Source organism: Gasterosteus aculeatus, chromosome 2, assembly GCF_964276395.1.
Source record: "Gasterosteus aculeatus chromosome 2, fGasAcu3.hap1.1, whole genome shotgun sequence".
Lineage (NCBI taxonomy): Eukaryota > Metazoa > Chordata > Actinopteri > Perciformes > Gasterosteidae > Gasterosteus > Gasterosteus aculeatus.
Genome location: NC_135689.1, coordinates 2,700,118 through 2,716,043, shown reverse-complemented (window position 1 = coordinate 2,716,043; position 15,926 = coordinate 2,700,118). Strand labels below are relative to the sequence as shown.

At 49.9% G+C, this 15,926-nt stretch overlaps 1 protein-coding gene across 1 annotated transcript in view; it reads right to left on the bottom strand.

Annotated features, from left to right (window-relative positions):
- LOC120829562 (prickle-like protein 2) overlaps nt 1-12,683 on the bottom strand; it is a 34,914-nt gene extending 22,231 nt beyond the window's left edge. The window contains exon 1 of the mRNA XM_040193773.2: nt 12,221-12,683. The gene's annotated coding sequence lies outside the window, so the exon portion shown is untranslated. The remainder of the gene's footprint in view (nt 1-12,220) is intronic.
- Nucleotides 12,684-15,926: the final 3,243 nt, after the last annotated feature.

Below are 15,926 nucleotides of genomic sequence, written 5' to 3'. Positions count from 1 at the left end.
CGTGCACGTTGTAGCGCGCGCGCGTTGATGCGAGCAGGAGAGACTGTTGCTATGCATTTTTACACGTCCTCCCACTGGTTTCTCCTTCGCGTTGGAAACATCAGAGAGGAGAGCGCATGCAGCACACGGAGCCCTCCTCTCCTTTCCTGTGACGCCAGCACACTTTAAAAGCAGCAAAGAGCCACGACCCCCCCCCCCCGAGGAGGAGGGGGGGGGGGGGGGAGGGGGAGGTGGAGGCGAAGGCTCCGGCCGGCCTTCGGGCCACTGGGGCCCGTTACTGGCAGGAAAGCGCTGCGTTGTCTCCGGGGTTCGGGGGGGGGCCGTTGTGTAACTTTTGAGTGACGTAATGGCAAAAAAAAAAAAAAAAAAACGTCGGACTGAAAGGATTTACTTCCACGCGGCGGCTGTGCACAAAATGGCGCGTGGGCGTCACACAAAGAGACGACGACGCGGTGTCGCTTCTCGGGCAAATTACTTTGGGATTTCGTTGGTCGGTGCCTTGAAATTAAAATATCAGCGTGGCGTCAACACGCCGGTTGATTCGAAAGCACTGGTTTATTGATGGACTTTTGTCGCCATAGTTACAGTATTAACAAGCATGTAATTGCTGTAGTTTGGTCAGACGTTGTTTGTAGGCTTATAGGGACATACAACCAGTTGCCACCCAGATGTGTTCCAGTTGTGTTTGGGCTAATTTTTTTTTTCACGACAGCTTTTATTGGCCGTGTTTCACATGACAACGTGAACTCAATATGTAATTTACGCTCGCATGGAGACAAAAACGTTTTCAAAATTGAAAACTGTAATAAAATGTTCCAATCGTCTTTTCTATTGTGCATGAAGTTCCTTCACTCTCTCTGTGACGTGGTTTTTGGAGGAGAGTCTCCTTCTTTTATCGTTTCTCCATCAAATCAAAGTTCATCGGCTTTTAAAACAACAAAGAAAAGAAAACAAGCCGATGTAATTATAGTTCATTCGTGAAAGAAATGTAATTTCACTATTTCACTTTCTTTGTTGGCAAGTATCAGGAGTTAATATGCAGCCCACAGCGAGCCGAAAGGGGCCGTTGCTAATGATGGCCCCTCAAAGGCTCCACACAGACGTCATCCCATAAATTATAAATTTCATTTATTCAGGACTAAGAAGAGTCTTTTTCTTCTCTGACGTCTGTGACCGATAACAACTTGGATCCGATGTGACGGCGCTGTGTGAATTTCACAAAAGCCGCACTCTCTCTCCAGAAATAACGTTGTAAATATCAATATATTTCCATAATCCCTCTCTTACTGGCCGAGAAACCAGCCGCAAACGCTGTTTTTTTTTTTTTCTTTTTCTAGCAGCCCGACACAGACGGGCCGACACATGGGAGGCGTTAGCTGCTCCCCGTGCGTACGCGCCGAGGCGTCTTCTGGTGCTCAGTCGGCAGGCCAGTTGTCTGTCCACGTCCGGCACCGCGAGAGGTTCCAACTGGTCCCCTCTGGGGGGGGCCGCGAGGTCTACACGCCGACGCGGCCGCGAAAACCGCCGGAGCGGCTCAACGCTTGGAAAACGTTTGCGTTTTGGGGCGAGGATCAAGAGTTCTCGAGCGGAAAATCATCCACCGGCGACAACATCTGTTTGGCCCAGAAGCCTCGGGTTTAAAAAAAAAGAAGCGAAAAAAAAAAAAAAAAGGGAACCCGGCGAGCGTTGGCCTCCCGAGACAGATTCAGAAGAGCAGCGGGAGGAGACGGAGGCGCGGGACTCATTTGACGTCCTCCGTCATTTGTCGCAGCCCCTTTTATTTTGAAAACCAGCGTGGAGCGACGGCGTCAACAATGGTCGAGTAATGACGCACGCCGGAGTCGTTCCAAAAGGGAACAAAGGAGTTTAAATCGACTGTGACGATACTGAAAGAGGGGCAAACAATGAGAGGGGACGAATCGATCGGATCTCAGATCAGAACCGGACAGGAAGCAGCTGTGTGCGTGTGTGTGTGTGTGTGTGTGTGTGTGTGTGTGTGTGTGTGTGTGTGTGTGTGAATCACTTACACCTCTGTGACCGCAAAACCCGAGAGCTAAATTAAATTGGGCATCTACCGGCAGGAGGATGATTACACGTAGACCACCGGGCGCCACCATTATCTCTAATGGAGCCTTTTCCTTTTTTTTTTTTTTTTCCTTCACTGACCTTTGACCTCAGTCGCACTGCTACCGGCTCTCCGGCGCAAACAGGCGGCTCGTCCGTGTGGCTGAAGAACGAACTAAGAGACAGCGCAACAAGAGTGAAATATATATATATATATATATTTTCTTGTTAAAGGCCAATTTCTGTCTGTGATCAGTTGCCATTAACCCAAAAGTCATTCAAGACTTTACCACAAAACATATTTAACTAATGAGAAAAGGCCGGTGGCCATTAGCTGGTGAGTGTGTGCCGCCGAGGGGCAACGACGAGACGGGTTAAATGGGTTTGCACACTGTGTGTGTGTGTGTGTGTGTGTGTGTGTGTGCGAGGGGGGGGCAGTGGGCTGAGGCGAGGTGGGATTACAGGAACAATTATGATACCCACTCGTTCTGGGATAAGAGACGCTTCAAAGCCCCAAAAGGGAATAAATAGCTTAAGCCTCCTGGATGGGATGCAGATACCTGAGTGAGACCCGGTGAAAGGAAAGACAGACACCGAGGTGGAGATTATGCAGGGCGACGGCAAAGGGATGACAATGGAGGTGAGGAGGCGAGGGGGGGGGGGGGGGGGGGGGGGGTGAGGATGGTGGGGGGTGAGAAGTGTCGGCGCGTGACTGAACTGAGAGGGAGGCCGATTGGCTTTGAAGGCGCTTGAAGGTTTGCGATCTCAATCTGCTCGGGCCGAGCTCCCCCCCCCCCCCCCCCCGAGACGCCAGGGAGGGGCTACCCGGTGATTGACGGGTCGCTACTATACGCCAGAGCCACGCACGGTTAGAACAAGGTCACTCACGGGCCTCCAAACAAACAAGGACGCGGCCCACAAAGCAAGGGGGGGGGGGGGGGGGGGGCTACGCTTGCTCATTTCAGACAAGCCAAACAACTGTGCATCACAGTCCCGTTAAACTCCTCAAACCAGAAGGTCGGATTTAATGCACCGATAAACATAATCAATACATATGATGTACGAGCGAGACACAAAGCTACGTTTACCAAAGTAAGAGATCTGCTGCTTCCACGGCCTGTTTGAAAGGTGAAACACTTCATTTCAGCAGCTAACAAATGGCTCTGTCAGGTTATAAGGTTGCTTGTTTTTCTTTTTGCACCAAGCTCTGGTCCAAAAGCGATGAATGGTGTTTATCGTCTGTTCAGTGAAGCCCACGAGACCACAAACAGGCCGGGAGGCCGTGCGCATGTTGTTGGATTATTAATGAGTGATATTTAATAACACCTGTTAAAGAGTAAGAGGCACTTAGCATCTCCAAAGCCATTTCGGATGAGATGAGGCCATGCGTGACACCCGCAGCCCGGGGGGAGGGGAGGAGAGGTGGTCGTAGGGGGGGAGGGGGGAGTCAACCATGACGACCCGCTGGTGGAAAAAAAAATCCATTGGCTTAAACCGCAAATTCGATTACCTCCTTGTGACCGGATCTCCCATGATGGTCCTCTCCAGGACTTGCAGGCAAAATGATTCCCATAATTCCCCCACTTTTGTGAAGTAGGACATCAGAATAAACGGGGGGGAAGGTTCAGTCAGAGAAAAACATTTAGGGAGCCAGATCAAATAAAGGAATACAAACAAAGGTGTGCACTGTAAATACGAAATGGAACCAGGGCCCCGTTCTCTGCGCTGGAATACGGACTCACAGTTATTAAGAATTACAACATCGTGCTGTTTTATTTTTAGTCCACTTCAAGGTCATTCATTCCGTTGCCAGTGGATATTTATTCGAGCCAAAGAGTAAAGATGTTGTTCCAAAGCCAGACTTCTCCTTGACCCGAAGGAGCGGGAGAGAAGAGCTTTTTCATTTCTTTTGACTTCCTATAATTAATTACAATCCGTACCGAGGTGGTGACGTCACACTGATGCTCGCTTTGTGCAGCGGACGCACAATACCGGACCGATTAGAGGGACCGTTGCCCCTATTACTCACTGTAATTTACCCTTTAGGTAAAATAAAGTATTGTTAGCTAAAGGAAATCGACGTATCAGAAGCAAAGGTGTAGGCGGAGCGAGAAGATGTGAGCTCCGCGGCCCCGGAGGAACGGCTGAGCGCTGCTGCAGGTTAACACGGATCCCGTTCTGCCCGGCGAGGTGGCTGATGGGAGGCAGGTGCTGCAGCAACGGGGATGATCGCTTGGCTGGAGGTATTTGAGAGTGCGTGTGCGTGTGCGTGTGTGTGCGTGCGTGTGTGTGTGTGTGTGTGTGTGTTGTTAACAGCTTTACTCACATCACATCCTCGTCTCCGCTTGCGGTGACACAGACCTCATGAGAGGAACCCGCGGATTGAGTCGCTCCAGGTTCAATATATGTAAATGATGATTAGCAAGGCCTCCGACTCTTCTGCCTGTGCGTATCGTGCTGAACTTTATTGCTAAAAAACATGAATTCAGCTGATGTTGTAGAACCGTCTTGGCAGTTTTAATCCTAAAACTACTCTGATTATTCCCTCTCCATCTGATACAAATAGTTTATTGAATAACTTTACTGGCCATACTTTCCTTGATCATGGAGTGTATTTTGATCCGAGAAAAGAACCCATCATTCTGAAGCCGACTGGAGTGGAACGAGGCTGCGGAGGAGGTCAAGAGACTGATTTGAGGAGAAAGATTGAACGGCGAGTCAAAGCAGCAGTCGAATCTTCTTGTCCTGGTACGATTGGCAGGAGCTGCAGAGCGACCGGAGACATGGGAGCCATTTGGGGCGATGACGCACACATTTCAGGCCCCCGCCGGGCCGTGATGGAGGACATCTGGGGGGGGGGGGGGGATGCTGCTTTCCAGCTGCTTATCTATGCGTCCTTGTCCTTTCGTCTCTCGGTGACCTGGAAAGCTATTGAGGTCGGCCATCTCGAGCAACGTTCCAGTTGGTAAAATGCCCTTTGGAGGCGACATCGAGCAGGAGGCCATCCAGAAGGGCTCCGAGCAACAAACATCTCCCGAAGCAACCTCTTCACGTCTTTTCCTTCATTCTCTCCCCTCTAATGGACACTCGGCACATTAAGTGACATAATTCATATTATTACTAACTATACTGTCGTCCTTTATCTGTTTACGCACCACCGTGGTCACAAACACCACTGCAGAGTGAATATAAACCACTATCAAATCAGAGCCAGTTTTTCCAATGCAACCTGTCACTAAGCCCCGCCCAATGCAACTGACCTGTCGCTAAGCCCCGCCCAATGCAACTGACCTGATGCTAAGACCCGCCCAATGCAACTGACCTGTCGCTAAGCCCCGCCCAATGCAACTGACCTGATGCTAAGCCCCGCCCAATGCAACTGACCTGTCGCTAAGCCCCGCCCAATGCAACTGACCCGATGCTAAGACTCGCCCAATGCAACTGACCTGTCGCTAAGCCCCGCCCAATGCAACTGACCCGATGCTAAGACCCGCCCAATGCAACTGACCTGGTGCTAAGCCCCGCCCAATGCAACTGACCTGGTGCTAAGCCCTGCCCAATGCAACTGACCTGGTGCTAAGCCCCGCCCAATGCAACTGACCCGATGCTAAGACCCGCCCAATGCAACTGACCTGTCGCTAAGCCCCGCCCAATGCAACTGACCCGATGCTAAGACCCGCCCAATGCAACTGACCTGGTGCTAGGCCCCGCCCAATGCAACTGACCTGGTGCTAAGCCCTGCCCAATGCAACTGACCTATTGCTAAGCCCCGCCCAATGCAACTGACCTGTCGCTAAGCCCCGCCCCTCAGAGTCCACACCGTCACTAACTCTAAAAGGGTCACAACAACGGGATTTTTGATGTAAACAGACATTGTGTGTTTGACAGATATATCCCGGAAGTGAAAATAGGTTACGAGGATAAAGATAGAATCTAAAGCTACAGATCACAGGATGAAAGCCCCCCCTCACCTGGAGATCACAAGGCGCTGGGATTAAGGAACAGCAATGTTCCCGCAAAGCCGGGGAAGTCTTTGTTCACTGTGTAATCAATGAAAAGGTAAACCTGTGTTTCTAACAATTAAATTCCAGTGAGTCATAAACCGATTATTGGGTATCTAAGACCTTTGAGAATTAAAACCAGGGTTGGTATCTTCAGAACCTGGCGGGACTTAAAAGAAAAATCTTCCCAGTTCCTCAAGAATCCTCTGTTGCTTTTTGTCCAACTGGGCTGCTTGATTAATTAATCATTCGAGGGGAATCAGCTGGCCAGTGGGCAGGAAATGTTATTAAGCAGCTGGGTACCACAGCTGATGTCACTGGACTGTAAAAGCACAACAAAGCCAAGAAAACATAAGCAGAGAATTCATTCTCATATTCAGTGATTGATTTTGGACGTTGTCTTTGTCCAGTTTTGTATACTTTTAATTGTTTGTGCTTAAATGGAAATGTGGCCTATTTGGCAGAAGTTGTGTAGCAGAAGTTGTGCAGCTTCCTTCATCAGTAAATATCCAGCGTGGGTATTTGAGTTTTAAATGAGTTTTATACTTCTACAGTGTCGTAGTGCTGTTCTGAAGAACGAAGAGAGGACTTCACTGCTTGTTGACGTCATTTCTCGGATTGCTCAAAGAAAAAAAACATTCCCAGCATGCAATTCTCCCCCTGCGACAGATTTTGATTATTTTAGCGTCTGTGTGTTTGTCAAACTCGACACACACACATTCTCTGTATATTATACAGAATATACGGTGATAAAAGAGGTGATTGGATACCAATCTATTTTCTGCGAGGACTTTTGGGGGATTCTTCATCTTAAGTGTGTCATGCAGGATCCTCAAACTCTCATCTTTTTCTCCTCTTAACTTCGCCATATTTATTGCTTTTAGCGTTTTTATTGCGATGCACTATATGTGCATATGTGCGTGTGTTTTGTGTGCGTATTGGGGGGCCGTAATTATGCTCATACAGGTAAATTGGGGGGACTTGTCTTTGCTAAAGGGACAAAACGATCGTCCCCTGCTTGTAAATCACTATATTTAATTGGCAAAAATTGATTCAGTCTAGGTTAGAGTATGTCTCCAGGAAATGAATGAGTCAATGTCCCCAAACGTCAAGGGTAACGCGACAAAGTGTGTGTGTGTGTGTGTGTGTGTGTGTGTGTGTGTGAATGTTTGTCGGTGTGTGTGTGTGTGTAGCCATGTTGGTGGGTTGGAAAACGCTCCTTCAGAAGCCACTAATGAAGCCATCAGCAGGAGGAGAGAGCGAGCGCTGGACCTCGGGGGACGGAGGTAAGCTTCCGCGTATCCATCAGCCGGCGAGGCCCAATCAGAACCAGAAATCCACCCCGAGCAGCAACACTCACACCGCTCGCTCTCGCTCTCCTGAAGAAGGATCCAATCACCCGCAGCTCCTCTCTTGGTTTGAGGGAAGCGCTCTTCCTCTGACTAAGCAACAGAGGAAGGATCGGTCAGCACTTTATGGAGGCGGCTCAGAGATCAGGGGGAAAGTGCTGAGATGGATGTTAAACCCAGAGCTTTATGCCCCCCCCCCCCCCCCCCCCCCACCAAAAGCCCCCCACTGTGTGTGTGTGTGTGGAGGACATTTTGAACTGGAGGCCTCACAACTGGCCGGTGGGAGAGCGGGAGAGCAGATGGCGGGAAAGAGTGCGTCCCGGTGCAAAGTCGCCCCGGGGCGACGCTCGAGAACCCGAGACGAGCCGGGGACGTTCGGCGTCGGGGCGGGCGATTTTGGCCCGAGGTTGAACGCGCAGTTTCTCCTGTCACTCTTACGAGCGAGGTGATGATTGGTTTATTCTAACCAATTAAGGGGCTTCAACATGGCGCCCGGGATCCACTTTGGGTGGAGCCTGACGGAGGCGACCAGGCTAAATACTCACCTGGAGCTGAAAATGATTATGGAGGAATCCATCTGAGTGTAGAAAGGGGAGGATCTCTCGACTCCAGTTCTTCGGTCTTTCTGTTCCCTTACATCACATCGGCAGAATACATCTGCACGTGTGTGAGCGATGTTCCTTCGGCTCAACCAGCTTCTTCTCATTTCTCTTTTTAACGCGTTTTCTTTATTATTGTCCAGATGCAGGTTCCTTCTTGATCCCGGTGTTTTTTAAAGGCTAAGGTGGCCTTGGAGGTGTCATCCTATCGAAAAATGAAACGTGTTGGTCTGTTGCTGCGTCTCCTCACATCAGGTCTAGAATCTCCAGACAAGCCGAATGCGACTGAGAATGGAGCCTGGAACGTGACTCCACGTTGTTTAGCGAGGTGAGTGAGCACCTCCGTAGGAAAAGAGCCTGGAAATTCCGCCAAAACTACAACAAAGTGTATTCAAAACATAGAGAAAAAGATGCCGACTCCCAGGGGGACGAAGAGTGAGACCGCAGAGGACCTCCTCTAGTAACACAAGGTCCCCGGGGGGGGGGGGGTCGCTCGGGTCCATGCCGGCTGCTTTGGTTTTTCAGCTCCGGTGAGTATTTACAGCGGCAGGAAGGAGATCGACTGAGAATAAACTGCTCTGCCCGCGCTCATGTTTATGCAGGAGCGTCACCCGTCACCGAGGGCAACGCTCCGGCCCGATTGATGTGTTTTTCCGCGCTGGTCAATGGCACAGAGAAATAACCTCTGGGCTTTTTTGTCCAAAAAGCATTTTTCTTTCTTTTTTATTCCAATTCTATGAGGAGCACAAGATGTGGCGAAGGATAGCAGTGCATCGCCGGTGATTTATTCCTGCAACAGGCTCCCTGGTGGACGGTTAGAGGTTCGGGTTTACCTTCGTTATGCATGATTGTGCGTCGTCATTGTGCTGGCTGGTGCCATTTTGCCCTTTTACAGTAGATCTTTCTCAGGCAGTTTTATCTTTGCAGCGCTCCTCACGGCTTCTCTCCACATATGACGCCGCTTTGGTTAGTTTACAGGGCCCCGTCCCACGCCGCGAGGACAGCTTCATTAACTACATGTGGGAGTAATGAAGAACGTTCTCATTCAAAAGGACCTGATGTGGTCAAAAGAGGGCTGAGAGGCCTCATTTTATGCAGACCTTTTTAAATGCATAATAAACTCTTCCCTAGTGGTTACCTCATAACCGCTACGGTTATCCAGCGAGTTGTTGTCCATTTGCGCCTGTGGTTCTTATGTCGCTTGAAAGCTTTATTCAGTTTTCTCATATTTGGGTTCTGGATATTTGGGATCTACGTGGACGTATTAATCTTTTCACCGTAGGACAAACGTATCTGCAGCTTTGGACGTGTCTGGTTTCCTGACACATGTGACCATTAAACCATCAGAGGGCCTGATGCCGCGGGTTGCCTCCTCCTCGCACATTTACACCCCGACGCGTTCACACATGAGAGGGAACGAGTGACCCCAAGCGATCTCAAAGTGTCCCTACGAGGCGCGGTGACGCCCCCCGCCCGCCGCCCGGATTCCTATTTCCTTCCTTCCCCGGATGACGCGGCGCGCCGAGCTGCGTCACCGCCGACCGTACCGGCCCGGACGCTGCAGGGGGGGAGAAACGCCTGCAGCCAGCACACATTTACACCTTCTCGTTGGTAAAAACAGAAGCCACGAGGAGACGTCGTTAAGTGAGATTGTGCTCTGAGCGAGTTCACGCCAAACAGGGCTCGAACTCCCGGGATGCTCTTTTGAAGATCTGTGAATAGTCAGGTAATATTACCTGCATGTCGATTTTTTTATGAGCCAATTGGTGTGAGCTCATTGAACACAAAAAGACGGAGCTGGTCTTCCCTGCTCCTCCTCGCGGGTTCCTGTTTTAATTTAATCAGGCGCAGCAGGACGAGCTCCTCGGGTCCTGCAGTGCTGGTTTCATTTTCCGTTTCTGCTTCTTTCTTTTATTCCAAATGGCAGTGTTTTTTTTTTTTTTAAGCTACTGTACAAATCATTGCCATGGCAACCGGCGCCATCCTGAGCATGCAACAAAACGGATAAGAGACCACAAACACGAAAACAATAAAAATAGCCAGTGATGAATTCATCTGTGATTGCAGAAGCAAACGGGTGCTGTTTTTGTTGGGGTTTCGATCGAGTGGGAGGAAGCATGGGGGGGGGGGGGGGGGGGCATAATTCATCCAACATTCTGTTAGATTCCATCAGTTCATTTCAATCCGGTACGCCGTCACTCCCATTCTGCGTCATTGACCTTATGTAAGAGAAAGGTCACGGCGCATCTATTATGGAACGACTCGGTCACGGTTTACTACATTATTAATCACCTCGGTCTCTAAACACTCACAGTGGGAGTCCGACCCGGGCGTCGTATGTTTGGGCAGAAAATAGACCTCGAACCTCTCGGGACCAGCCGAGCGCTTAATTGGTTGACCGAGAGACGGCGTGCGGGCCAGAAGCACAAATGAAGGAAGCCGTGAACCAAAGGGGCCGTGAAGAGGTTCCCCCCGTGTTCCAAGCCAGCTCAACGTGGACGGCAACTGGAAATAACAACATTTGCTTATTGTGTGAGGGGCGGAGGGGGGTGGTGGGGGGGGGACAAACAGCCTTTGTGTGGTTGCGTAACATGTGACTGAGCAACCTGAACTGTCAGCAGCATCGAGGGGCCAAGGAAGCATCTCAGAGGCAAACACAAAGTACTGTGAAAGCTCCGCATGGGGCAGAGCAGCGAGAGCTCGGAGACACCCGCCCACCCTTCCTGAATCAGCCGTTTCTGTGGCGACCAGAGCGAGCGGGCGGGTGGAGGGAGGAGGGGTGATGGGGTGGGGGGGTGGTTGCTTTCCGAAACTGAAGTGACAAATATTTTAAACCCGGTGGAAGAAATGTGGATGGATGGATGGATGGATGGATGGATGAGGGGCTGAAGGGCGTGGGGGGGGGGGGGGTTGATATGTTGAGGGATGGGTGAGGAAAGGACGTGGATGGGTCAGCGGGGTGGGGGGGGAGTGTTGGGGGTGGGGGCCGATTCCTCAAAGCCACAGTCGCTGGAGACTTAATGGTCGCAGGCAAACAGCGGCTTTTCTTTCTCACCCTCAATGGCAGCTCAGCCCCCGGGGCCTAAAACATCCGCACACACTCACACCTCGCGGCCCCCCACCCGGAGACCCCCGAGGCTCACATACACAAGACACACCGGCCCAAAGGGAAGTGGTGGCCGGTTTAAGGCAGGCGGAACTTTGATTCAACAAGTGGTGCACCGGAGGACAGAATTCTGGTGTTTCCATCACACACACACACACACACACGGGCTACGGGCGACAAGTGTCACTCGTTAACATGGAGGAGGAGGAGGATGAGGAAGAGGAGGAGGAAGAGGAGGCGCTGCGGCGTTTGGCTCGGATGGAATCGGAGACGGCTTCGCGTCGGGAGGAAGTTTGAGCTCCGAATCCAAATAAACATGAAGAATTTGATACGTGTCATCACTTTTAGACATCCAGTCCAACGGGGCCAATTTGCATATATTACAGATGGGGGGAGTAAGGGGGGGATGGGGTGGGGGGGGGGGGCTCTTTCATAATCTGGCTCATTAGTTGGATATAGGACTCGACGTCGGCCCTGTTTTCCAGACCTCTCCAGGGTGCTGAAAAGCCTCCTTATGTAAGCGGCAGGACTTTGATCGGGTTCGTTCTCACCACCTGCAGTGAGACGCAGGTCGAGACAAAAGGACTGGACGAAAAACAGCGCACGTCTGACGTGCACACATCTGCGGATCCTTCTGACGGCGATAAATCACCGCGTCCACGCGAGGCGCGTGCACAGGCTGCATTCCATCAAATCACCCCAAGGCTGAGATTACAGCAAGGCTCCTCACTCCACCCACTTTCTCCATCAGGTACACATGGATCTACACATGCGGGGGGGGGGGGGGCAGATAGATTCCACCCTCACACCCTCACCCTCTTCCACCAAGTCCCTGATGTCTTTCTCACTTGTCAGTCAAAGCGATAAACAAGCCTTCACTCAAACTAACACACAGCGCACAGCAGTGATGTAAAAAAGAAGGAAAACGCACACACGCACACACACCACACACACACACACACACCTCACATGCCAATGCACAACCCACTAGTGATGGATGCTTTTCTTTTCTAGGAGAACTTTCCGCCCTTCCTGCTCGTCAAATCAACACATTCCCCTTATTGTTCCAATCAGCATCACGTCAAGAGGAGCAGCACTCACCTCCTCTCTGCGGATGCTGCCGGGGTCCTGGTGGTGCGAGGCGGGGGTGGAGGGGGAGCCGGGGGGGGGGGGGGGGGCGGAGGCGGAGGTGGAGGTGGAGGTTCTCGGGGGACCGGGAGGACCGAGTGTCTCGCGCTGGACACAAACCGCAGGGCTGAACGTCTCCGCTCTGCACTGCGAAGCTCAGATGGAGTCACTGCTGCCTCTCCCTCCTTCACACGTACTGTAGCTGCAACAGAGGGAAGGCTGCAGCCTCTGTCATCAGCACAGGTCTCTCTCTCTCTCTCTCTCTCTCTCTCTCTCTCCCCCTCTCTCGCTCTCCCTCTCCCCTCTGAGCTCTCCTTAAGTCTGGTTACAGGCAGCCATGGCCGGGGAGGCAGGCCAATAAGAAAGGAATAACAGTGAGGAAGTCTTTGTAGATCAAGTCGAGTGTCCCCTGCAAGTATTTATGTTGTGCGTCAGTGTGTGAGAACCAGCGTGCTCTGGCAACAACAATGCGCACAAGCTGGGAGAGAGAGAGAGAGAGAAAGACGGGAGAGAGGGAGAGGGAGAGCTTTGCTCCCGCCTCCCTGTCTTTTCTTTCCACCACCACCACCACCACCACCTAAAAACCAACCCACACATCCACCCACCCTCTCCTCCGCCAGCCCCACACCAGCCTGCCGGAGTGAGTCATCAGCCATCAGCCAATCCCTGCGCGGCACACGGCCTCTGATTAGAATAACGGGAGTATTTATGCGGGCATGTCTTAGGCGAGATGACACTGAATCCGGAGAAGTCTCCGGGAGGATTTGACATACTTTGCTCTGGTTTGGGAAGGGTGGGGTCAGGGGATGTTTTAAGAAAAATCCGAGAGTGGACAGAGAACATTTTTCCTGCTTGTTTCTAATCACTTCTAGCAGGCATGAGGTGTTGTTGTATTTTGGTCTAACAACTCGTTTGACTGCTGAGAAAAGACACGGCGTGAAGATACATTACAAATCCACAGTATTCATCGCCGCTTGTGAGCTGTGACTCACTCGTGTGATTCATTCCATCAAGGCTTCAGCCACATTTCTGTACAATGAGTTCTGACCTGCGGTAATTTTCCCCAGAAAAAAGGATAAATGCAGTAAAAAAGAACGAAAAGTCACAGTGTGAGATCCGTAGCTAAGCACTGACCTGTGATGAGTGCCCTTCTGTGTAGTGAGGTGGGAGGAGCTATTTTGGAATTTCTTTTTGTGAAGACGCTGTTTCTTTGGAGTGGGGCTTGGATGGAAGCTGAGCTCTTCTGGTTGAATCATCGGCACAAACAATGAGCAACCCTTCTGTAAAGAGAGATGAGAAAGAAAAAGATGGTTCAGGGACAGAAGACTCAGGCTGGACAAGCGCAACCGGTAGAAATGTTGGAATGATTGAAGGTGGGCCGGATAGTGCCAAGAAACGCCGTGAATCACAAAACAAAGCAGCACCGGGTCCTGAAATAGTCGCTGCGTCGTCAACACTGACAGCCCCCGCCCCCTTTTGGGCCTCCCATCAAAGCCACGCCCCCAAAAACGACACTACTGCTATAGACGTCGGGCTTGTTTTGTAAGCTGTAGTTCATACTTGTAAGCTGTTTGTTAATGAGTAGCAATTATATTTATTATGTATCCCAGAGCTTCTCAACATTATTAAACTCTTCTGATTGTAAAATATTTCACAGGACCATCTTCCAAAATGAATCGGAAAGAAAACATTTGTGATGCCTGCGTTCTGTTGTCCAGCACATTGGATCGGAAGTCAGATTAAGTTTAGCTGTAACTTTGTTTCCTCCAGCTCAGAAAAACAGTATCCATAACTGTTGTGACGCATTTACAGTTTCCCAATTTTAGGTGGCAAAAAGTAATTGGACAAGCCAACAACATTTCTCAGAAATCTCCTTGGTTTCCATTTGTAGTCTATAGTCTGTCGACCAATTACCTTCGAACAGAGCAAAAGAGGTGCAACGTGTCGGCTGAAATCAATCTGTTAACCGGCTACCTGGAGGTCTGCAGTGACGATGAGGAGAGGGATGAAGAGAAACCGAAATTCAAACTTGTCGACTCAATGACCTTAAAATCGGTAAATTCCTCTTTTTAAAAACTCCTCCAGCCGTGATTCCATGCCTCCGTTTTATTCATTGAAACCCCTTTGAGAGAACTTGATATCTATAAAACTGTTTTGTGCCTTCAAACAGGGATTCCTCCTATTTCTCTCGCCAAATGAATTGATTATTTTCACTGCACTGGAAATCCATCGTGAACGGGCGTCATGGCGGGGACAGGAGTTGATTAGATACCGGACTCAGATCCGATACGGCGTGGCACATCCATAACCCTCTCACAGCCCGCTTAAACGGGCGCAGACCCCAAACTGTGCCGCTCCATTGTCGGCGTCCGATGGCCCTGACGGATCTCTGTCCTCCCCGGGCCGGCGGCACGAAGGATTTGAGGCAACGGGAGAGACGGCGAAGAGAATCCCAGCCGAGCAGAGCTTTCTGCGTGACTCAAAGGCTGCAGAGTGGCTGTTAAACTCGTTTCCTCCCCACACGTTTCTGTTGCGGGCCGCAAATAGACTTTGCCATCAGATGCGAATAATAGAAATATCCTGACAATTATGCGGCTGAGCTGCACTCGTTCCTAACGTGCTATTTTTTCCTCTTCAGACTTCCATTAGCTCCTCGAAAATGATTGGGATGGAGGGCAGGATTAATTAAATTTGCTACGGAGTAACTACAGGAAGAATAAACATTGAGAATTAGATGTCTTTCTTTATTAAAGTCAAGTCTGAATAAAGTAATTATACAAGAAAACAGAGTGAAATGATGGTGATAGAAAAACAACAGTAGAAGTAAAAACACAACATGTTTAAATTGCTCCATTGCGAGTAAATAGAAGAAAGCGCTGTTTACATTTTTAAGATAAAAGATCCCCACAGAGGAAGATTAGAAATAGTTAAGTACGAGTATAAGAATACTGAGTAAATATCCCGTCGATTCAGATTTCCCTGCAGCGGCCATGAACCATTCATTCGTTGTGGGTCAAACTCGCTCCATGTTGGATCTGCGAATAGATCCAAACGTAATGACGATGAGTATTTGCTGCTTCTCATCGTAGAGAAATCACATCCCCATGTTGACGTTTCCGAGGCTGGAGAACAACCCGAGTTATGGAAGATATGTAAGCGTGATTAACACACTTTGCAGCGGACAAAGGAAGCTAAATTGGATATCTTCCGACTGATTGCATGTCAATGCTGCTTCAGCCTTTTCCCAATAAAAAACGTCGTTCACAATCAAGTGTTCATTAGAGGCCCTTTTACACAATAATGGAACAATCATATCAGTTGACTGCTACTCCTTCCCCTCGGTGGCCTCGTCTTTCTTCTTTAGATATTTTTTCACGAGACCTTCTCTTCTGGTAATTTGTACCCTGAGTACGATGCTCTACACGACCGTTTATTCTGCAACACACACAACGCAACGCAGCCCATTTATGCTACACGACAGAAACAACAAAAACAGTTGCGCATTCCTGTGGTCTTTTGATGACATTCGATGTTTTCAGAATTGTAAAGTAAATGCCCTCTTTTTATTTATTTTCATCCGTTTGGTCCAGCAGATTCAGCAGATTTTGATTCTGTTGTTTTTTTTCACCCATCCGGAAATGGACTCGTGCTCTCCGGGCTCAAAAGGAGGCTTTTTTGT